Source organism: Mastomys coucha, unplaced genomic scaffold, assembly GCF_008632895.1.
Source record: "Mastomys coucha isolate ucsf_1 unplaced genomic scaffold, UCSF_Mcou_1 pScaffold9, whole genome shotgun sequence".
In the NCBI taxonomy this organism is placed as follows: domain Eukaryota; kingdom Metazoa; phylum Chordata; class Mammalia; order Rodentia; family Muridae; genus Mastomys; species Mastomys coucha.
The window spans coordinates 48,198,523-48,222,677 of record NW_022196915.1 but is presented as its reverse complement, the minus strand read 5'-3'; the positions used below and the strand labels follow the sequence as shown (position 1 = coordinate 48,222,677).

At 40.3% G+C, this 24,155-nt stretch overlaps 1 long non-coding RNA gene across 2 annotated transcripts in view; it reads right to left on the bottom strand.

The window, feature by feature from the left end:
• Positions 1-24,155, bottom strand: part of LOC116085271 — a 30,898-nt gene that overhangs the window by 5,941 nt on the left and 802 nt on the right. The window lies entirely within an intron of this gene.

Below are 24,155 nucleotides of genomic sequence, written 5' to 3'. Positions count from 1 at the left end.
ATGGGAACACATGCCCATAATCCCAGATCTCAAGATGTGCTGGCAGGAGGATCTAGAGCTCAAGGGCAACATCAGCCTGGACTACGTGAGAGCTTATCTCACCCAAATAAAAGTGGCTTAACCAGGATATACCTCAACATTGAATATTATATGCCCATTTTGTTTAAGCATTTTCTGCAGATACAGTTTGTATCTGGTTTTGGGAAATGCTCTTCTGTTACATCCCTAAGTGCAATTTTTTATTTCCCTTACTGCCTTATGTACTAGATGAGTAGATATGTATTGTGTCTTTTTGTCTCACTTGGATAGTGTCTTCTTGACAGTAACTCTGGTCTACTTCCTCCAGTGTGTTTCAAGTCCTACAGTTCCTTAACTCTACCTGTGTCCTGGAACTTACTGAATACCTTAACTCTGAGCCAGGCACCTTTGCCTCTATAAAGTTTATCTCATATTACAGTGAGGAAACAGATAAGTGTGGCAGGGAGTGGGGCTGAGACAATACCAGATCAGAAACTAGAAAGCAGGGGATACTTCCAGTAGTTCTCAGCCCCAGGTCTAACCCCCAGGGGTTACACATCAGGTATCCTGCATTATCAGATATTTACATTACAATTCATAACAGTAGCAAACTTACAGTTATGAGTAGCAGTGAAAATCATTTTATGGCTGGGGGTCACCACCACATGAGGAACTATATTAAAGGGTGGCAGCATTAGGAAGACTGAGAACCGCTGCTTTAGATAGAGTTGTTAGAAGGTTGTAAGTCCAACTTTGAGAAGAGAACTGAATAAAGAGAGGAAGTGAACTTGGCAAAGACCCAGGCAACTTAGATACAGAGAATAGTGTCTACAAAAGCCCTGCAGAAGAGCACTGGGTTCAAGACAGGTAAGAAAGCCAGGCTAGGCATCTTGCTCAGTGATATAGTGTTTGCTTAGCATCCCATGCATAAGGTTCAGGCCTCATAACAATAATAGTAATTTTTTTTAAGAAGCCAGAAGAGTTTCAAGGGAAAAGATGGGCACTTAGAGAAAAGGATGGGTTTAATCACAAAAACTGTAGGCCATAGAAGAGTTTGGGTTTTGTTCTAAATGTGAGATGCACGCAGGTGGCTACTGCTGAATAAGAATAGCCACAGAGCAGAAAGAATTGTATCTCACTTGGAGTGGTGGCACACACCTTTAGTCCCAGCACTCAGAGGCAGGACATAGGCAGGAGAACCTTCATGCCTGTGTGGTACTGGTTCCGCCCTGCAGCTGGGCACAGCTTCTGAACTGCATGGAGTTTGACTGCACTTGTTCCAGCACCACTGTTGGGCAATTGCAGGGCTATAGGGAAGCTCTGAGACACTGCTCCAGGGTGGAAAAGCACAGTCTGAGATGTGGGAAAGCAGAAGCTGGTATTCCCTGACCCCTGAGCACCCAGTCGATGGCTTGGGACCCGCACAGAAGAGTCAGGAACAAAGTGTGGGGAAAAAGGCCGCAACGAGGTTAGGATTGTTGGGGGCCCTTGGGCTGAGGATGGAGTCTAACCTGGGGCTGGGCCTTGGAGCTCCTACTTAGCACTGGGGTGGTTGTCCTTAGCTTGGCTGCAGTTGGCTAGAGGCCTTCTACAGGAGACTTAGGTAACGGCTCTTTAGGCAAAGGCCTTCTCCATGTTCCCCCACAGCAGTGATAGATGAAAGAGACAGTCCTTAGTTCCAAACTGTTTGTTGGGAAATGGATTCCTACCAACTTCTCAGGATGGACCCGAGATTAAATCCCTTTTGCAGGGCTTCTAGGGAAGCCCTCTCATTAGCATAGAGAACTCTGCTCTGGGCCCATGTGACCACAGGTCACAGTTTCTTATGTGGGAAGTATGGCACGTGTTCTAGGCCAGGAATCTGGCAGGGAGCCAGGAGCCTCCTGCTGTCTCAGGTGTGTACCCTGAGTTTCCGGAGACTCAGACCCAGTCTACCTTACCAAGTTTCCTGGCATGGTCTACTGTCACACAAGTAAGTCTGAGGCCAATCTGTCTACATAGTAAGTTCTAGACAAGCCAGGGCCACATAGTGAGCGCTGTTTCAGGGCAGGGGGTGGAAGGAGAAGCATTTAGCCTAACAGACTAAAGACTGACAAAGCAAATCATTACCAAAATAAAGGCGCAACCTGTATTAGCAGTTACTGTCCTCTTGCTACTGGGAAACTAGGGAGGGAAGATAACTGGAGAGCTGCGGGCCAGTGGAAGGTGCTGGCCACTTGCTGCCCTGTGCTGAGAGGACAGCAGAGGTGATACTTCGGGGAACTGGACTCTCCCTCCACCGCCTCTCCTTACCCTTCACTGAGGGCTCACAGAAGGGATCCTGTTGGAAACATGGACGTAGGTTGTTCAGAGCACCAACCACAGCAGCACAGAGACAGATCTAAAGAGGGTTGTTGCTAAGAGATGACAGACAGCAAAGTGCCACAACGAGGAGTTAATGGGTTCAAGTTTGTTTGCTTTTTAACCTACCCACTTGACTAAAATTGTGCAACTTATTGACATCTGATAAGATATAAGAGGAAAATGAATTGTAGAAGAAACAAGATGTAGGGTTTTTTTGTTGTTGATTTTTGTTTGTTTTTTTGGTTTTTGTTTGTTTGTTTGGTTTGGTTTTTTAAGACAGGGTTTCTCTGTATAGCCCTGGCTGTCCTGGAACTCACTCTGTAGACCAGGCTGGCCTCGAACTCAGAAATCTGCCTGCCTCTGCCTCCCAAGTGCTGGGATTAAAGGCGTGTGCCACTGCCTGGCAGTTTTTGTTTGTTTTGTTGTTTGGGTTTTTTGTTGCTATTTTGTTTTGTTTTTTGTTTTTTGTTTTACAGCATTTATTGTAGACAGGCAGAGAGAGGGAGAAGAGTAAAGAAGTCGAGGCCCACATGGAGAGATGGGGCTGGGGAGGAGGGAAGGCAGAGAGAGGGGTGAGCAAGAAGGCAAGAGAGTAAGAGCAGAAGATGTGTTTTAAATGTGCCAGTTCAGAGGGCTTTATTACATTTAAGTGGAGTTGCTGGCCAAACCAATGAATTAGTAACCAGAACTCAATAGAAGTATCAGGGACAGGATACAAGTTCTAAGACTCCTAAGAACATAGATATCACAAAACATAAACATGGCAAATGTGGGTGAGATGACCTTGGGGGGTAATGAATCCCCACAAACAAGAAAAAAAAAGGTATGGGTTATATGCCTGGGGGCTCCCAAACATTCATGGAGAAAAAATTACCAAGAAAAGAGTTTGTAATGGTTACTTTTCTATTGTATGATAAGGCAATTCATAAAATTGCTTAATTGGGCTTAAGGTCCAGAGACTAGAGTCCATGGTAGCAGAGCTAAAGCATGTGGCAGGAGCAGCTAAGAGCCCTCATCTCCAACTGCAGGCACTATGGATGGCTGGGAGGAAGCTTTTAAACCTTTAACTATGCATTCAAATGGGCATTGCCTATGGGAGCCATGCTCATTCAAGCTCCCACATTCTACTGCCCTGTCATTAAAGTTTCATGGCCATATCGTAATGGAAAACTACATTTAGTCACATTTTTAAAGTCCTCATAGTCTTTCAGTGACAGTGTCAACACTGTTTAAACTGTTTAAAAGTACAAAATCCAATATCTCTTGAGACTCAAGACAATCTCTTAATTGCATCCCTCATCAAAAAGTAAATTACATACTTAACAATATATGGTGGCACAGAATATACATTACCATCCCAAAAGGGAAGAACCTGAGTGTAGTGAGGAAATACTGGACCAAAGCGAGATTGAAACCCAGCAGAGCAAATTTGGTAGCTCTGTGTCCAGTGTTAAAAGACTTAAATGACTCTACCTCCAGCTTTGCTGCCTGTAATATGCCCACTCCCTATTCCTCTCCCAACCCCCTCATTTTTTGGACTGGTTCCACTCCTTGTATGAAGCTCTCCTTGGCTTAGCTAGACTGAACTTCATTTTCTTTTTTCATGTTATTTTCTAAGTAAGAATGTAGGGGAAGAGGGAGTATGATCCGTCAGTAAAGTCCTTACCCTGAAAGCATGGAGACTTAACTTCAATCCCCAGAACCCATATTTAAAAAGGGCTGGGCATATTTGCACATGCCTATAGCCCCGGTGTTAGGGGACTAGAGACAGAAGAATGCTGGCACTTGCTAACAGCAAAAGTCTAGCTAAATTGTTGAGCTCCATGTTCGATGAGAGACCCCATCTCAAAACAAAACAAAACAAACAAATAAGATAGAAAAGGAGAATAAGGTGAGAAGTAACAGAAAAGCAGTGGCAGCCTCTGGCCTCCATATTCACATGCATGTGAGACATACACACAATATACCAATAGAAAAGGAATATGACAGGTAAGAGGTCTCAGTGCTGTTATATATTATTATAATGACTACCATTTACAAAATACAAACCAGGAAGAGTGTTAGGCATTAGCATAGTCGCTAAAACTCTTTTAATAAAGTAAGTATTGTCAGAGGTTATTGCCACAAGAAACCCATTTTTTTCCTGGTAACATCAGATGACAGAATCTTACCTGAAGCTGACTTTATTTTAACTAAAATAAAGAAGGTAATAAGTTGTCTGGGGTCTAGAGAAACACCTCAGCAGTTAAGCTCTTGTAGAGTGTTCAGCTCTTGTAGAGTGTTCAGTTTTAGTTCCCAGAAACCAAAAGAGATCTTACACCATCTATAAGTCCAGTCCCAGGGGACCTTAATGATATATTAATATCCAAGCAGGCAAAACACATAAATCTATAAAACATAAACAAAAAAAATTTAAGGAACAATCTTTAATTCTGTTTTTACTGGTGGGCCAGCCAGGCGGTTCATGGGGAACCACACTCATCCTGCGAGCCTGGCAGATAGATGACTTAAGTCTCTGGAACCCGTGATGGATGGAGAATACCACACCTATGCATTGACGTGTGCTAGTGCATTCTTTCTCTCAAACATGTTTCTAAGTCCTGAAGTTGCTCCTAGGCGGCTCTCCATTGTCAATTTGGAGTCTGACGGAACATCCGAGTTAAAAGTGACTTCCAGCATAGTATGGCTTGCACTAGGGCATCGCAGTCATCTATGACAGAGTGCTGGTTAAGAAAGGGAACAGATAGAGTCTCACAGCCCAACTTGTTAGAATTGCTGAGGGCAATAAGCTCCAACCTAGCTATTACCTACCTAGCTATTTGGAGAAGGCGGGGCTCTTAACATACTTGTTATAGACACAAAACCAATGATGGCTACATATTAAACAAATCCAAGAAAAGGACTTGGTCATTTCATTTTCTTAGAAGTTTTTTTTTTAAGATTTTATTTATTATTATACATAAGTACACTGTAGCTGTCTTTAGACACACCAGAAGAGGACTTCAGATCACATGACAGGTGGTTGTGAGCCACCATGTGCTTGCTGGGATTTGAACTCGTGACCTTCAGAAGAACAGTCGGTGCTCTTACCCGCTGAGCCATCTTACCAGCCCTTCTTAGAAGTTTTTTAAGATTAGATTTTGGCTTTTTGTTTTGTTTTGGTTTTGTTCTTTTTTTTTTTTTTTTTTCCAAGAAGGTTTCTCTGTGTAGTCCTGGCTGTCCTGGAACTCACTCTGTAGACCAGGCTGGCCTCGAACTCAGAAATTCGTCTGCCTCTGCCTCCCCCAAGTGCTGGGATAAAAAGCATGCATCACCACCGCCCGGCTAGATTTTGTTTTTAAATGATATTTTATGATTTCTAACTATTTTTTCTAAGTGTATGTGTGAGTGTATTTGGGTGCCGGTGAAGGCCAAGAGAAGGTGTCAGATTCCCTGAAACTGGAATTTCAGGCAATTGTGAGCTGGTCAGTGAGTCCTGGGGACAGAACTCCAGTCCTCCGGAAGAGCAGTGAGCACTGAGCCACCTCTGCAGCCTTCCTCTTAGAGGTTTTAGTGAATACCATGTCACCGTTCTGTTACTACAAACACACAAAGTGCCTTTACACTTCTTAGTGCTCATCCACAGTAAAACCCATGAGTAGTGGGAATCAGCCGTGCTGTATCACACTCCTGGGGGAATGTTTACACACACCCACAGCCTCTCAACTAGGAAATGTTCACGTTATAATGGAAATGTTACTCACTAAAACTGTGCACTATAGGGACATTGAAGATAGACTCATTGCTGTAATAGATCAACTCAAAAATAAGTCATGTCTCAAATTTGTTTCTTCTTGAAGTAAATTAATAGTTCAGTAAGGAGTTTTGGGAGGCATTTCTTCACATAGGCTTTTAGAACCAAATGCTCCAAGATTTCCTTGAAATCTTCTGTTCTAGTCTGTTGAGAGGCGAGGTTTGGGGGGCTTTTTGTTGTTTTTGGACAGGGTTTTGTGTATCCATGGCTAGTCTAGAACTTGATACATAACTGAAGGTGATCTGTAACTCCCTGAATGCCTGGACTATCAGCATGTACCACTATAGCCAATTTAGGTGGTGTTAGGGACTAAGCCCAAGGCTTTGAGCATGCAAGACAATTGCTGTACCAACTAAGCTATTCCCTCAGCCTACAAAGATTTTTAGGGAAGGGTCTCAAAGTAATAGACATCATTCCATTCTCACTACACTGACTATAGTCTAGTCAAATAATGACTATTCCTAACAGGGAAAATAGCAGATGAAGTTTCTCTGATGTGGCCAAAAAATGAGAACATGGCTCTTGATGTCTAGTCAGGAACCGTTACTAGCTTGGATGTTCACCACCACGACCACACACAAATTCTCAAGTGGAAAGTGGCCCCTGGAAAACAAGTTCTCAAACTCGTTTTTTTATTAGTATTGTATGGCTGAATGTCTGAAATCATAAACGGGAAGTCTGCTATGTAAATGTTGGTAGAACAAAAAAGCAATCTATAGTTGAGGTTTTATATTTCCATTGGTTTCGTGTTAGTGTATGCTTTTATATGCACTAGAAAAGACTTTGAATGAAAACGGTACTCTCCGGCAGCCTGTCACACTCGGGGGTGCTTTGGTGGAGAGAGAGAGGAAAGGACTAACAGATTGCTGTGAACTGCCATCACTAGAGCCCACTTTAGTAGTCACTGCCTGGCTTTATCGTTGCTGGGCAACAGGTGGAGAGGGACTTTCTCTCACTTAAACTACTTGAAAATCTATTATAGAAAAGATGAGTTACACTTTTACAGCCTTACTCTGACACCTTAGCAACCCTCTCACTGGGTCCTAACACATTAATTCCTTCGTGAGACAACAAGGAACAGTTTAAGGACTGTAGAGGGCCAGGCTGATGTATCCATGGGACTTCTACTCTGAAAAGAAGTAGAGATTTTCTTAAAGCAAATTATTTGTATTAACTATGTAACATGATTCCCATAAAAATTTCTATGAACATACCAAGACTCAAATGACTAGTGTATGGTTTTTATATTATTTTATTGCTGAAAAAAATCTTAATTATGCTTTTATACCTTTATATGCTTTTCCTTAGGAAACTTCCTTGGTTTTAAGCTGAACATTGAAGATTTTATTAAAGTCATACATTATACGAATAAAATAGCAAAAAATGTAGTTTTGTATCTAAGTTCTCTTGAAAGAGCAGAATATGTCTGTCTACATGATAGTGTCTACTTTTCTTCTTCCTCTTCCTTCTTCCTCCATGTTCTTCCTCCTCTTCCTCTTTTTTTTTTTTTTTTTTAAAAAAAAAAAGACAGAATCTACATAGCCCAGCCTGGCCTAAAACTTATCAAGTAGGCAAGGCTATATGTGAACAGTCTTCAGGCCTATACACCTGGGTGCTAAGATTACAGGTAGCAACACCACAATCAGTGTCCATTTTTTTGCTGCACATACAACATTGTAGCACACAGTGAATATGTATTTGAAGCACTGCCTTTTAACTTCAAATATAACTGTGTAGAATAGATATTAAGAAAAGCACACACATGTAAAATGAAGTAAAAGCTAGTAAGTAATTGCTAAGAATGTGTAATAATGAAGTGATTGAAAATGAAAACTGAAATTTAGGGCCGGAGAGATGGCTCAGCAGTTAAGAGCACTGTCTGCTCTTCCAGAGATCCTGAGTTCAATTCCCAGCAACCACATGGTGGCTCACAACCATCTGTAATAGGATCTGATGCCCTCTAATGGTGTGTCTGAAGGTAGCTACAGTGTACTTACATATAAAAATAAATAACTCACATACATAAAATAAGTCTTTAAAGAAAAAAGAAAAGAGAACTGAAATCTATAGAATAGAAAAATGTGGGGAACAAGAAAGGGGCTTTTTAAACAAGGTCCCCCCATATAGACAGAAGGCTGAGGAGTCTTCAACGTCTTCCTGCTTTAGCCTTTCATGAGCATAACACCACACACCCAGTTCAGGCACATCTTACATATGCAAGAGAGTGTGTGTATGTGTGTGTCTAATTTTAAAGCAGCAATGGTCTTAGACTACCAGAGAAAAAAAAGGTAATCAGATTTAGTGACTGTGTGCTTAGTATAGGTTCAGCACACTAGACATAGCAATGACCAGAACTGCCCAGGAGGAGAAAGGTTGTTATTGCCCAAGCATTTTGATAGGCAGTTTGATAGGAACAAATAGTAGAAAGAAGCTAGGCCTAGTACTTCACATGTGTGATTCTAACACTCAGGACTGAAGCAGGAGGAACAAGAGTTTGAGGCTAGCCTTGGCTGGAATGAGTTGGAGACCAGCTGGCTGTGCAGTGAGATTCTATCAAAGGAAAAGGAGAGAAGGGGATGGGTGGGGGGAATGGTAATGGACTCAGCTTAATAGGACTTCAGTGTTGGGAAAGTTGTTTGGTAAATCAAGCTAAGCTATTGGTTACAGCAGTATGGTTTTCTTCTCTTGTGTGCTTTTCCCTACCCTAGGAATTAAAAAACTCACATAATACAAAATAAATATTGCCCATATCAAGAATCCCAGCTGAGGTATGAGGTAAGCCAAAACCTCAATCTTCTATCTCTTTATCATCCCGGTAGCTAAAAGTTTACAGTGGATGAGCACTGTAGGGACAGCCCTGTGTTCAGCCTGAGCACTGTAGAGACAGCCCTGTGTTCAGCCTGAGCACTGTAGGGACATCCCTGTGTTCAGCCTGAGCACTGTAGAGACAGCCCTGTGTTCAGCCTGAGCACTGTAGAGACAGCCCTGTGTTCAGCCTGTCCTCCTAGTCCTGCAGTCCTGTCTCTGGGGCTCTACTCTTTTGCTTTCTTTCCTGGTGGGACCATTAAAAGAAAAGGAAACTATCCTATTTAAATTTACTTTCCCCAGGGAATTGGGTTTTCCTTATTCACCTAGTTACACTTCCCTCGAGGGTTTGCTGTCTATACAGGTTGGTAGAGAAAGAGGCGTAATAAGGAAAGGCGCTAGGGTGTCTGCCAAGAGGCAAGTGGCAGTCTGTGAGGAAGCAGTAAGGAGGAACAAGTTTAGCAATGGTTTATCTTTATCCGTGAGGAGGAAAGAAAATGAGGAAATGAGCCGGGCAGTGGTGGCACATGCCTTTAATCCCAGCACTTGGGAGGCAGAGGCAGGTGAACTGAGTTCGAGGCCAGCCTGGTCTACGGAGTGAGTTCCAGGACAGCCAAGGCTACACAGAGAAACCCTGTCTGGAAAAAACCAAAAAGGAAAAAAAAAAAGAAAAGAAAAGAAAATGAGGAAACGAACACAAGATTGTTCACATAAAATCTTATCGCCAGAAGCCGACAATTTGGAAGAGATCTCTCCAGGTGACTGGGGCGGGGCTCAAGAGATCGAGCAAGCTATCAGGCCTGTTGCTAAACACGTGAAAGTTACTATAATATAGAAATCGAAATCCTAGGGACTGAAGAGTGGAATGAACATCAAATGGTTCCACATGAACTTTGATTCTAAGATGAACTGAATTTCAGACTAATCACATGCACACCATGCGATTCCCCACTCACAGAGTTCTAAAACATTCAAGTTAATCTATAGTCCTAGTCAACCAGTGACTCCCTGAGAAGAGGAGTGGGAGGAGGGAGGACAATAAAGAGGCTGAGAGCACTCTCAGAGATGATAAATTTCATCAGATTTATTTCAGTTTCCTGACTGAGTAAGAACAGATATGTTTGTATTGTTCCTGGTCTTAGACGGGAGGCGTTGTTAAACAAGTTATCTCTGAGCCATTGTACACTTTTGGGTTTTTTGGCTTTTTGGTTGTTTTTGGTTTTGTTTTGTTTTGTAGCTATTCTCAAGATTTTCTCTTTTTCACTGGTCAGTTTGGTCAGATGTGCTTCGGGGTAGTTTCAGAGTATTTTGAATATGTGTTGTAATAGTTTTCAGCAAATGAAAAAATTTGGGCCAATACTTTTTCAAATTTCTCTTCTATGGGTATGTTTCTTCTCCTTTGCTCATTCCAATTACATGTGTATGAGACCCCTGGAAATTTATCTCATAGCTCACTGATTCTCTTGTCATTAAAAATTAATGTCTTCATTCTTTCAATTTTTTTTGTAGCTATTTTTAAGGATGTGGGAGTGGGTGGGTTGGAAAGTGCATGAGGGTGGGTGGGTGGGTGGGGAAGTGACCATTGAGGTCAGAAAGTGTCAGATCTCCTAGTGCTGGAGTTTTTAGGCAGTTGTGAGTTGTCCCATGTGAATGCTGGGAACCAAGCTCAGGACCTCTGCAAGAGGTCTTAACTGCTGAGCCGTCTCTTCTCAACCCTTTCCCTAGGGATTCTCTCTGTGCTGGGTCTTCACATTCACTAGTCTTCTCCATGCCTAATATGCCCTGAATCATAGTTAGTCAATTTTATTCATCTCAAACAATACAGCTTTCATCTCCAAAATTTTGTTTTTCAAAATAGAAATATGTCCTATATGTCTGCTATTCAAACATGTGTAGGTCATTACTATAATACTGTTTTATGTCCCTTTCAGCTAATTCAGGCATGAATGTCCATATAAGGTCATTTTCATTTGATTGATTGTTCTCCTCATTATAGGTCATTTTTCTAGCTTCATTATGCACCCAATAATCTTTAATTAGATACGAGGCATATTGCTAGACATTCTTCTATTTCTATAAACACTTCTGAGTTTTGTTCTGGGATGCAATTATGTTGCTTAGAAAAGTTTGAGCCTTTGGTCTTACAGTTTTATTGTAGAGTTCAGGCTACAGCTCATTGTTCTGAGAGTAATACAAAGGCTGAATAAATGCAGCAGGATAATCTTTTAAAGTTAGGGTTTAGATAAGCAAAAGGCCTAATTGACCCTAGAGCATATTTAATTCCACTTCTGATTTAAAAAAATAAAACACATTTTATTAAAACTATACTCCAAAAAAAATGAAGTGTGAGAAATCAAGGACACTGAACATTCCAAAAATTCTTCTTGTGAGTAAAGGTGGCTTTTAATTAACAACTGCCCTATAACAGTGCATAAAAGTGTTAATAGAGTGCTTAAAAACATGGGCATGAAGAACATACTTGACCATACCTTGCATCTTAACCTGTCTAAGCCTGTTTTACAAAGTAATCTAGAAGAGAGAAAACTGTTAGTCCCACCAAACCAAACTGTGCAGAAATCAAGAGAACTATACAGCTTCACTAGATACTATCCCCTTTCCTGTGATTTAAAAAGAATCACCAAGAGGGTGGAAAGGGAAAAGGAAAAGGATAGGTGATATAATTCTATTTTGATTAAAAACTTATAAAAGTTTTAAAAAGAAGCCGGGTGTGGGGGTGCATGCTTCTAGCACTTGGGAGGCAGAGGCAAGCAGATTTCTGAGTTCAAGTTTGGGCTGCACAGAAAAACCCTCTCAGAAAACCTAAATAAATAAATACATACATAAGGGGAAAAAATGAATCCCCTGAGACATCCACGATCTCATAAGATACTTGCTTGGTTCCTTATAATACAGCCATTAGTGTGCATATGTAAGCTTATTAATATCAGATTCTAGAGTCTGTTTTAAATTAAATATTAAGAATAATGCTATTTCAAACAGAGTCCAATGCTAAAATTAAGTTCTACCTGCTTCAGGTATAGACATTGAGCAGGCACAAACCAACAAGAATGTATTCTTAAACCTATAGCTGACAGCATATTCTAATGTTCTGAACAAAATTACCTTTACAGAACAAAACCGGGTAACCAGGCTTTCTTTAGATTTTCCTTATAGAAGTAATAAAACACAAGTATTTTAGAGTATTAATAGATAGGAATCCTAGGAGTCAGAAACCTCTGCTAAATAAGCAAAGCTTACTCTTCTATCAATGAAGGAATCCTTTACAAATCACTTTAGTCCAGCCTTCTCACTGCCAGTGCCACACTTATGCCTCTAATTTTTTTTTTTTTCTAAAATTACCCTGACCTGAGCTCTATGCCTGATGTGGACAAGAACATTCTCCTTTGTTTCTTGGGAAGCACCCACAGTTTTGCTTGTGTGTCTTTCTTATGGCAATATGTTCAATGTGAGATCTGCCCTCTTAACAGACTACAGAAATGTTCTTAATATTCATTCTGTGAATTGGGGTACTTTAGAGTTATACCGCCCGCCAAAAGAAGGCACAACCAAAAGGGAAGAGACTGGTTATTCTTCAGATGGTGTGAGTAGTTTTATGAGGATAGGCAGGGATGAGCTCTGTCTTACTACACTTGAAAAGAGCTTCAGTTTGGAGGTTGGATGTGGCATGTAGCTTTTGCTACCCTAAGCTCAGGGAACCAGCCAAGCTACCAGCCCTGACCCAAAGAGTACTGGGTCCACGGATGAAAAACACAGACACACATAGTTGTTCAATTTCAATGTGCCTTTTTGACACAATTGCTGGGCGCTACTTACCTCCAGCCTGGAGATGCATGCCCTTATCAATACTCTTAGCTCCACACTTCTCCACCTAACCTCAACTTTAGTTGCTCAGTTACATTTAGTCACTGCTCAACATCCCCAACTGCCCACCTGTAGAAGTGGCCACAGGCAGTTCAACCTGAGATCTCACATGGGTTCAACCTGAGATTTCACATGGCTTTTTAGCTTTTTCTCTCTCTGAAGCATGGCAAACTCTCCCTCTTCTCTCCTGGCGTCTGTCAGCTTGCCTGTGGGGACACTGAAATGCCACCTACTCCTTCTGCCTAGCAACTGGCCCATAGCTGCTTTACTGATAGATCAAGAACCAATTGGGGAGCAGGACATTAGCATCAGAACCATCCCTATACTTGGATACATATTTTACTTCAAGTGTTGCCATTGCTTGTCAAAGTCGGCCACACTCCCCTGATGTTACAGCTGGGTGTGAAGACTAAAGTTATTTTACAGCCACACAGTTTGCAAAGCAGGGCTGGGTGTTACATGCCTCTAATCTCATCATTTAGGAAGCTGAGGCAGAGGATCATGATTTACAGGCCAGCCTTTGCGACATGGTGAGACCTTTCCCCCCTCCCAAAAAGTCAGAATTCATAGACAGCTGAAAAACAATTACTACTCTTTGGAAAAATAGGGTATGGCTCTAGCCATGGCATTAAATCACTCTGTTTGCACAGTAAGACTGTTCTGTGCACTTGTAATGATGAAGTGTGAGATAATACAAAAGGATGCTTCTGAACATTCATTCTGAATTCTCAGTTTCTGTGACACATTCATGTTCAAGGGAGATAAGCACCAATTAGTCTATTGCACAGCCTACTATAAATAGCCTTGGCTAAGCTGTAAAGAAAACTAAAAGGGACATGTTATACAACCACAGAATGGCCTAGAACCTTGCCTCTAAAAGTCCAGCTTGGAACACAGCAGGGGTGGGGAGTGGGGCTGTTTTTATGCGCCTAGAGGATTAAAAGCCACTAGGGGAGGGAAGGATGGGGGCTCTACCTAAAATATCATGTTTACACTGAGACTGAAAAGACTGCGTCATCACTATATTTAAAACAATGGAGCATTTACACTAAACTTAGGACAAAACATAACACTAAAGAAAATTTAGTTTGGGACCAGTTTTTAAGGCACTTGTTTACTCTTCTAGTAACCATACTTTTTTGAGGGGGCTAGGGAAGTAAGTAGTTCAGTAATCTTAATGACTTCCAAATTTTGCTAGATGAAGACAGATAGCAATGATGGTTGTTCACATTATAAATAAATTTAATACCACAAAATTGAAAATTTAAATTTTACCACAATTTAAAACCTGGGAGGGGAAAAAAAAAACTCTTACTCAAATTGAATGTTATTAACACATGTGAAAATTTTATTTGATTTTAGTATGCATTTTTAAATTGGCCACTATTATTTTAGCTCATGGATCACCTCTAATTGTGCCCGTGAAGTGTGTGTGTGTGTGTGTGTGTGTGTGTTTATGTGTATAGGTGGTTATGACCTGTCCAACAAGGATGCTAAGAAGCCAGTAAGGCCGGTGATGGCCCACGCCTTTAATCCCAGCACTTGGGAGGCAGAGGCAGGCAGATTTCTGAGTTCAAGGCCAGCCTGGTCTACAGAGTGAGTTCCAGGACAGCCAGGGCTACACAGAGAAACCCTGTCTCTGGGGGGGGGGGGGGGGGGGGGGGGGGAAGAACCTTACACAAGAGGCATTCAACTCAACTGTCCTAAAGAACTGGTCACATATCCTCCTTCATGTGTCCTAGAAACTATAGTTCTAATTTCATTTCTGTTTATTAAAAATAAACATGTCAAGCTTGTAGACTCCTGATTTCCTGTCCTCCTCAGCTTCCAGGATCATCCCAAATCACCAACATTTCTCTTGTCATCAGATGTAATCTGACATTTTCTATACATCATAAAGTTTCATTCTTCTACATTTATTTATTTTGTGTACATGTGTGTACAGTATGAAAGAAGGTCTGGAGAGTAAGCTCGGGTTGTCTGGTTTGACAGCAAGCACCTTTTGTCCCTCCATTTTTTTAAACTTTATTTTTTACAAAAGTAGCAAGGTAACTTTATCAAAGTATAGGATAGCACAGATTAAAACAGAGACATGGTGCCAAGACTGGCAGTGGGCCACATGAGTGACAGTACTCAAGGGCCTCAATTTTTTTTTTAAATAAACTGACGAGAGCAGATTCATTTTTATTATTTATGAGTCTAAATTTGCTTCCTCAAATACAGGAATTTTAATAGATGCGACAAAAAGTGAGTGCCAACTATTAGGATATAGTTCAGAACATATATAAATCTGGCTATCACTTTTTGAGAGGGGTCCTGTCCTGTAAATTTACAGTCTAACCAGGAAAAAAAGGGTTAAATCATGACACTACTAAAGAAGCATCAAAGAGCCCATTAAGATTTCAGGGATTAGCAAGTGTGGACTCAGTTGTCATCCAGACTGAAAGCAATAATGGCCATTTTTAAAGGATTGTCACAAGTGAGTGGAACATGTTTGTTTTCATAGCTTCAGGGGCTACTTGGACAATAGGTGCAGAGAGAAAGAGGTATGTTTTAACTCTAGGATTCTGTGGTTCCAAACCCAAATAGGCTCAATCCCTTTTAATTTCTCACGAGGTTTACATTATATTACATTACAACATTACATTACATGGCAATGTTTACAAAGCACTGTTTATTGCTTTATCCAAAGTCAGCATTTCACATCAACTTTAGAAAGTAAATAAGTGAAAGAAACGAGCTCATTCCCTTTTAAGTTATCCTTATTGGTGGAGAGTAAAAAAGTTAATTAACCTTCAAATCTTAATTTTTAATCTGTAAATGAATTTTACTACCGTCCACAGTGGTTTGTAGTGAAGAACATGAAGGCAAGATGACACATACAGGAAAAGATAAATAAAGAACTCTAAGGCCTGTATGCTGAACAGAATTAGAGTTGGAAAATGCTGTAGGTATGAATTTGCACTTCTAGAAACTAGGGCTATAAACAATGCAAGGTTAATTTCCCAAGACAGAAATACACTTCCTGACACATATGTAAATACCCACCACCACTGTATAACTTAGTCTAATCAACTTTAGAAGTCACATGACAAAAGGTAAAGTATGCACATTGAGGTTTCATGAAACAAGTCTATCCATCTTACACAATAAATCTACACCTAAGCAATATTTTCTCTTAATGTGATCATCTAAGTCTACAGAGATAGCTCAGTTGGTAAAGTACTTGCCTTGAAGGCATGAGGACATGACTTTCATACCCAGAGCTCACATTAAAAACAACACAGGCATGGTGTGTGCAGTTGTATTCCAACACTGGGGAAGCGAAGATGGGTATATCTATGGGCCTAGAGATCCCTGGGGTTAGTTTCAAGCTCAAAAAAGAAAAGAAAAAAGAAACAAAACAGTAGACAGGACCCAAATCCAAACACTGGCGCCAAGTGTTGTCCTCTGGTTTCCACCGGTATATTCACACACTTGCATCTGCCCCTGCATAGGATAAAGCACACAATCCCAACTGCCAAGGACCAGCCTCAGCTTGGAGAGGGGTTCTCAGGAAGGGATGTCTAGGAGTGGCAAAAACAAATAACTCAGAGACAAATGTGGGTCCAGGCTGAAGGCGTACGCTTGTCTCGAGAAAGCTTTCCAGATTGCTCTCTCTTACTATTCTTACTATCTACTTTCTGGATAGCTTCTCTCTTGCAAACCAAAAGCACAATTTTTATTTTGCATATCTATTCAGTAATTACCCCTGGTTTTTGATTCTCCCCTGAATTAACATCCCATGATCTCAGCCCCTAGATTTTTAAACCGCAAACATATAGACAATAAGATAGCTTAGTGGGACCCCACCCTGAAATTACTATTCAAGCCACTCGTGGACTAGGCTGACCCTGAACTCTGGACTCCACCTGCCTTTGTAAGCATAAACAAAACTGGGTGGGATCTTGCCTTGCAATCACCACTCCCTAAATCTCTATCTCCTTCCTTATTATCTTTCTGACAAACTGGCTGTTTCTTGAGATCTGTGAAGCTCCTTATACAATTCATATTACATTCTTCTATTTTACATAGTTGAGAAATTATATATTTTCAAGCTCATGGTTTCAGTGTTCTTTCCCACAGCCTTACGGGCTGTCCTGACTTTCACAGCCATAAGGTCACAGCACTCTACCATTTTGCTGAGACGTAGACAAGCCACCCCTCCTGGACTCTTGGTGTCTCTGATTATCATGGAGTCATTAACCTTGGCAGAGAGGGCATTCCTTGAAGGAGGAACGTGAAAATATGTACACTATTATACAAACAAACCTATGCCCACAGCAATCAACACTCATGGAGGCCCATGCGCTGCTGGCTCCATTCCAGGGGCAGGAAACCATGTCACACTGTCCCTTATATGGCCAAGCCATACTGGGCACCATACTATATAAATACCCTCTGAGAAGGATTTCTTTCTAAGAAATGGATATGGGAGAGATAATCTAAGTTATCTGAACAAACTAAATATCAGCCTAAAATAAATCTCAAATTTAAGTAGAATACTTAGATGAGTAAATCCACAGGAGAAGCTCTCCATATTCCTACCGAAAAATTACGGTGTGATCTCAAGGTATATCAATAATTTCAGTGGTGGACTAGATGCTATATTTAACCACTTGGTCATCTTGAGATCTGGCACTTTGTAGACCTTAAAAAAGGAAACTATAAAATAGCCTATGAATTTGTATAAACAAAGCAGTATACTACAGTACTTAGTACTGACTGTTCATTTTTCTACCACAGCCACATAACACATAGAAAATGGCAGTTTGCTGGCCAGTGAGGTGGCTCAGTGGGCACAGACACTTGCTGCCAAGACTACTGATGACCTTAGTTTGATTCCTTGGAACTGACATGGTATGAGCAGAGAGCCAACTTCTCCGAGTTGTCTTCTGACCACCATATGCTTTTGGCAAACGTGAGTTCCCCCCTCCCCATGACATATAATACACATAAATGTTTTAAAAGCAAAGGTGGTGGCTGTTCTCATGCTTTCCTATTGCTGTGCAACTACACAATTATAAAGTTAGTGGCTGTAAACAATAAAAATATATTACCTTATAGTTTTGAAGGTCAGGAATCCAAAATGAGTCTCAGTATCACAAAATTAAGATGAGGGCAGAGTTGTGATCCCTCTGGAGGCTCTACGAAACACTTTTATAGCTTCTAGAGCTTACATGCTATTTCTAGGCCCCAATCCTTCTTCTATCTTCAAACCAGCAAAACCTGGTTGAGCCTTTCTCACATGTTGTCACTGCCACCTCTCTCATGCTTCTTCTATCACACTTAAAAGACCTCTAGTGATAGGGGATCTACTTAGATAATCTAGGATAATTGAGTTTCAGACCACATAGTGGTCTCACTTTCAAATGGAGCTTGAATTCTCTCTTGACATGTTTGTTATGTATTTAGATTTCAGAGATGAAGACACAGCTATCTTTGGATGTTCTGGTAGGACATACAGCCAGAGAGATAGCTCAGTGGGTAAAGTGCTTGCTGTCAAACATAACAACTTAAGTTCAATTCCAAAAAACACTGGGTCCTTTGCCCTCCAAATGCAATCACTCTATGGCACTTTTGCACTACCCCCCGAAAAAAACTGTTTATGTCCATTGTGAGCTCCCCATATTACAGTGCTTTCACAGCACCCTGTGTTACTGCTGAGAATTGTGATTTGTAAGGTCATTAATGTCTGTTTTCTATCATTAGACCATAAGAGGAAAAAGTGTGGTTGTTTTGTTCACCCTTAAAATACTTGATAATTGGGCTGGAGAGATGGCTCAGCAGTTAAGAGCACTGACTGCTCTTCCAGAGGTCCTGAATTCAATTCCCAGCAACCACATGGTGGCTCAGAACCATCTGTAATGGGATCTGATGCCCTCTTCTGGTATGTCTGAAGACAGCAACAATGTACTCACATACATAAAATAAATAAATCTTTAAAAAAAACATACTTGATAATTAATAAAAATGCATGTAGCACAGAGTAAGTGCTAAATAGTTACCTAGGAATATTTACCTGCATTCTGAGCAAATGATTCCTTTTTCTTTTATACCTCATTTCACTCTTGTTGCCTCTTCTACTCCAAGTTCAAGTGCTCAATAATTTGCCTGGACAGTTCTCTCCAAAGGAGTTTCTCCATACCTTTCTGTTCTCTGAGTAACCTCATTAAGAAAATTTTGTAAGCCAGGCAGTGGTGGCGCACGCCTATAATCCCAGCACTTGGGAGGCAGAGGCAGGTGGATTTCTGAGTTCGAGGCCAGCCTGGTCTACAGAGTGAGTTCCAGGACAGCCAGGGCTACACAGGGAAACCCTGTCTGGAAGAAAAAAAAAAAAGAAAAGAAAATTTTGTGGATTTCTCTCAAAGATTCATTTTATTTTTAATCATATGTATATATTTGTATACCTATGTGAATACAATGCTGAGATGGAAGTATTTATGTGTTTATTTTTGCAAAACAATGGAGGAACTGAACTCAGGTTCTCTTTAAGAGCAGTATGCCCACATAACCTCTGAGCCACCTCTCCAGCCCTTCATTTAGAAAGTAAATTTCTAAAATACAGATCTCATATTGATTGGGCAGAGTAGTGGTGGTTCATGCCTTTAATCCCAGCACTCAAGAGGCAGAGGCAGAGGCAGAAGCAGGTGGATTTCTTTGTGTTCAAGCCTAGTCTACAGAGCTAGTTCCAGGACAGCCAGGGTACACAGAGAAACCCTGTCTCAGAAAAAAACAAACAAACAAAAGCAAAAACAAAAAACAACCAAATTAATTTAAGATTTTCCAATTGTATCAGTATAAAAGTAGCACCTAAAACCATTAATGGTCTAACCTCTATCCATGAGCAGACTGTCCTTACTCATTGCTTTCAAAGATACAGACTACAGCAGACTATCTAGCTGTATGAAATGCCAGGTTCTTCCCAACTGTTCCATTTTCCTACACTCTAATGATTCTACTTAAAATGCTTTCTATGGCCTATCTCTCCTTTACTGTGTATACTAACATAACTCATTCTAATCCTAGTGCTCTCTCTACCAAGCTTCTTTCGACACAGTCTAATGACTACCTCCTTTAAGTTTCCTGTGTTACCCATTTCCATGGATTACATGACCTTCCTCTATTTTTCAGGCTATAATTGTTTGAAAATTTTATCTTTCACTATATATTCAACTGTCCAGTAAAAGAGATTACTCTTTTTCATTTAATCTCCAATTCTAGTTTGAATTCTGATAAATGTTTGTTCCATTCTGTGTAAGAACATATATTAAAACCCACAGAGAGTTTTCTAGAAAATCTTCCAATCAATTGATAAAACGTTAAATTAAAAGGGGCATATGTGTAAAAAACATTCATTTCAGAATCATAATACCTAAAACTAGAAATAAGCTAAATGTCTAATGATATATCTCAGAGAAATCTAAAATACTGTGAAAATTATATAGGAACTCATATGTTTATGGCATGTTAAGTGAAAAGGGATTAAAGAACTATGAAACTATATAATTATGTATATAGATACTGACTAAAAGGGAACATGAAAACTCTATGAATTGATGGTGTGGCTGTGACTTCATTTCTTCCCCCCCTCCCCCGCACCCCTCTCCCTTTCAGTTTTTCAGGAGGGGGTGTTTCTCTGTGTAGCCCTGGCTGTCCTAGAACTCCTTCTAAAGACCAGACTGGTCTTGAGTTCATGGAGTCCTGCCTGCCTCTGAGGGCTGGGGATTTCATTTCCTTTATCCAGAACTTTATGTCACTATAGTAGCCTTTAAATTATATGTAATTTAAAATTAAATTTATATCCTTTACAGATTGCAAGGTTTGTGTATAAATACTTGTGAGTACACACATACACACACACATATCTCAAAACTGTCTCCTACAAGCTCCAAGAAGCAGATAATCCAGTACCAATAAGCATACTGAACCTTGGTCCCTAAGAGCATTTTCCACTAACATGGAAACAGACCTTTTAAAAAGGAAAAGGCTTATTCCATGGAAAAGCAAACTTAAGTAAGAGATAAACATGTACTATCTCATTACACAAGCAAGTAAGGGAGTGCTTTTTAAAAATAACAATGAAGAAATGTTAACAGAAGCCACAAGAGGAACTGCTTCTACTAGCTACACAGAAGACAATTTGGATATCAAAATAATTAAATATAACATTAGAGGTGAAAGGCAGTGATTTATGTAACCTACCTTAAATGATTCAGAAAAGCAGTACACAAATATACAAATAAAAATATGAGCAGAGTGGCTGGAGAGATGGTTCAGCAGTTAAGAATACTTGTGTCTTTTGTCGAGGATTTTGGTTTGGTTCCCAGCACCCACAGGGTGGCTCACAACTCCAGTTCCAGAGGATCTGATACTGTTCTCTAAACTGTCTTCTGACCTCTAAAGGCACCAGACATAACATGGTGTACATACATACACACAGGCAAAATATGCACATAAAAATATGAATTTTAAGAAATATTTGTAGGTGGATGTCATAAATGAGAATAAGCAAACACAGAAGTGGAAAAACAGGAATTTGAATGTACTCATGTAGATAATGAATAGTTAAGTAGGGAAACTAGAAGGGTTTTGTTTACAGGAGAATGCTATGAGCTGAAAATGAAGAGGGGCTGTGGATTTGTTCAGTCATCTTGCATCGATCATATAAACTGTATAAGCAATTATAAATGCTGAACATAAAAGGAACTTTTTGTTTGTTTGTTTGTTTGTTTTTGTTTTTTTGAGACAGAGTTTCTCTGTGTAGTCCTGGCTGTCTTGAAACTCACTCTGTAGACCAGGCTGGCCTCAAACTCAGAAATCTGCCTGCCTCTGCCTCCCAAGTGCTGGGATTAAAGGCGTGCACCACCACCGTCCAGCCTAAAAGGAACTTCTGATGAGTAGGATATAATGGTCCCACAAACTGCTTTCTATTTCCAGGAAGGAAAAAAAAAAAGAGTAACTACACAGTGGGAAGTGTGGGTCACACATTGACAAAGTGATCAAAATTATGATCATCAGTGTGATGATCATGTTCGACAAGTGACACCCGAAGGAACAAACACCAGAGTCTGTGCAGTAGTCAGCTGAAAGGCATAGTCTCCATCTAACTGTAAGGAAACACGGAGTGAACATTCTAAAGATGTGTGACACTGTATCCTTCAAATACATCAAGGACTTACAAGAGTGGGAATTTTCCAGAGCAAAGGATGCTAAAAGAGATAGGACAATTAAATGCACTCCCTGGCCCAAGATAAGCTCCTGTCAGAGAGGGAGGAATACTATAAAAGGTCAACCTCAAAAATTGTAACATGATGGTAAAAATACTGTTCAAGTGTACGTTTACCAGGCTGTCAGGAAATGCGCTCCCAGGAATATAGATGTGAAGAGCTAGGACCCTATGCTTGCCTGAGAAAAGTTCAGAAGGAAAAGGTGTGGGGGCGGGGGCAAGTAATATATATTTGGAGAGAAAGAGGCAGCAAATGAATGGATGATCTAATAATGTTTTATAAATCTGAATCTCTAATTTGTTGGTTTTTTTTAAGTTTGTTTTAAAGAAACAACAGGAACATAAAAGGGTGCTAAAAACTGCTGAAGAAGCTAGGTATAGTGGTATGTACCTTTACTTCCAGTACTGGGAAAGCAACAGGTAGAGCTCTGTAAATTCGAGGTCAACCTGGTCTATATAGTGAGCTCCAGGACAACCAAAGCCACATAGAAGAACCTGTCTAGGAGAAAACAAAAAACAAGAACAACAACAAACACACACCTGCAAACTGCTAAACAGTTTTTAATCAATTTGATTGTGTGTTGTTTTCAAGTTACTGTTCAAAATGGTTTCTGATTCTGGTATGTTGAGTCTCTCTTGAATGAGGATGCTTTTACAGTTTTAACTAAGTTAAGATCCTGAAGCCAGCATTCCATCAGTTGTACTTCCTATGTGAAACAGTAGGAGGGGGCAAGCACTGAGATTTCAAGACCTGTTTTCCACAGTATCCACACTTACCGTTTGCTTGCTGGTGATTGCACTCCAGATTTTAAATATGACTTGGGTTCTACTCTCTGACGGGAGTGTACAGAGTGTACTGTATACAGAAGCTTAAACTGAGTGGGTGGAAGTGGGCAGACAGAGGTGAGACAGACATGTATACCCTGGTACCCAAATACTAATTACTACCTAAAGAGTGGGGATCTTTAGTCTCATAAGGTGTATCATGTTTTGGAGTTGTAAAGTTCAGATTGATAGAAAAAGTTCATTCTGATAGAAAAATCTCCTTTTTTCCCTTTGAAATTTAACTCGGGAATTTGCACCCTCTTGTGGTGGGAAGATAATTTTCCCCATTGGCTTTCTGTTGACACACAAGAACTTTGTTACTTGATTTTGGTTTCTCCCATTTTAATGACTCAATAAGGATTTATGGTTTGTTAAGATTCTAAACAAAATGGGACTTAAATATTCTTAAAGAGGCGGCCATATAAGTTTTAGTTGGAGCAAGTATAGACAACTGGACACTCTTCCACCATGTCGGTCTTGATCTGATTGCTACGGTCTATTTCTTTTCCAGTTGTACCTCACTAATGCAAACCACAGAAGCCTTCTCCAGCTCTCCTACTCTTTAGTGCTTAAGTCTCAAATCCACTGTTTTAACAGGCATAAGTTACAGTCCTGCAGGATGTGGTGGCACAAACCTATAATCCCAGCACTCAAGAGACTGAAGCAGGATTGTCAACCTGGGCTGCAAAGCTGACTTCTATGCCGGTCTCAACTCCATAAAAAGATATTTTTTAAAGTTACAATTCATCACAAGTTGTTTTTATAATAAAAACTAGAGCAAACAGTAATATTCCTGATATTTAAACTGTTGGGTTTTTTTTGAAAAACAAAAACAAAAAACTTTTGATAGAGCTGGGGAGATAGCTCAGCAGTTAAGAGCACTTGTTGATTTTGCCAAGGACCCAGGCTTAGTTTTAGCATCCACATTGTGGATCACAACCATCTCTCACTCCAGTTCCAGGAAATCCCTTCTCTCTTGATGTTTGAAGGCACTTATAAGATGCACATACACACATGTAAACAAAACATTCACACATTCATTTTTAAAAATCCATGAGAATCAAGGGAAACATAACCAAACACAACCCTATAGTCATTTAGGAGCAATGGTAGTTTTTCTTTTTTAAAAATGTCATCTTCATTAGCCTAGTGGCAGGAACGATGTCTTGCAAAGCAAAGGATCAAAAGATTCTTTTGTAAAAAAAAATTAAAATATTCGTC